Consider the following 1,152-nt stretch of genomic DNA (forward strand, 5'->3'; position numbering starts at 1 on the left):
GTTGTCGGAGACAGAAAGTTGTTAAACACGCACTGGCAATAATAATAGTCATTAGCGCTTTCTAGCATGCTCTTATCTTCTTATTTTCGCCTTGATGTGGCAATAGCGCATCGGGGAATAAATAATACGACTGATTGGGCTTGGCTCGTTTGGTCACCGTGTATCAGGAAAGAACTTTCTCATCCCCGGAAGTCGGCGGACTCGATTTGGCAGGAAAAGACTTTCTCATCTCGGGAAATCTGCTCTTGAGGCCCATCGACGCAAGAGCCGATTGCCCGACATGTCAATGTACTTATTACTTTATGGTGGGTCGTGTCCATCTCCTACGTTGTTATTATTTAGCCCCGTTCACAAATGACGTCAACCACATTTATAGGTATTAATGCTGGATAGTTTTGCGTCAAAGGGAACACAGCAGACAAGAGCAAAGTTCATCGCTCCCAGAAAAGTTGGTTAGGCATTGTCTTGGCTATTTGTGAAAAGACCCTGTAACTATAGATTTACGCAGGTCTTCGGCAGCTTCGTTGACTGCACCAAACAGACATCAACGAATATGTTTGTAAGTAATCAACATACAACGTTGTTAAAATTAGAACCGACAACTCGAAATAGAGAAATTGTACAGAGAGGTGGATTTGATATCCTTTTGTACGAGCCCGTTTTGTTATCTACTAATACTGATTTCATGGCTCTTTGTTGGGCGCCGGTCATAATCGTCGGCTCCTTCTGTCTCGGGTGACAATGGCTCCGCCTGTTCATCACTCCTTTCCAGAACATCTTCTGGTGAGGCTCAAAAGACCGATTCGAGCATGGCAGTCTCTGCCACACTTGTTGCAGATGAAGGCTGAAGGCGAGGCAAGGGCTCGATTTTTACTGCCTCTCTTTTCTGCGGCTTCTTCTTTCCATTTCCTGCTCCTAACAACATAATAAAGCTGAAGATACTGTGGACTGATATACTGTGCGGCATGCCTCCTTCAACTTGAAAGTATTCAAATAAATAAAGAGCATAACTCCTGCAAAAGTATATCAAAATAGACTTTAACTAATATCTTAAGAAAATAAGTGAATCGAGGATGATAATGAGCTCGTTGTTTTCTATAGTTAACGTCTCTGTATGTTAAACTTATGAAGGAGAGAGAGAGAGAGAGAGAG

This window comes from Aplysia californica, unplaced genomic scaffold (assembly GCF_000002075.1).
Source record: "Aplysia californica isolate F4 #8 unplaced genomic scaffold, AplCal3.0 scaffold00149, whole genome shotgun sequence".
Lineage (NCBI taxonomy): Eukaryota > Metazoa > Mollusca > Gastropoda > Aplysiida > Aplysiidae > Aplysia > Aplysia californica.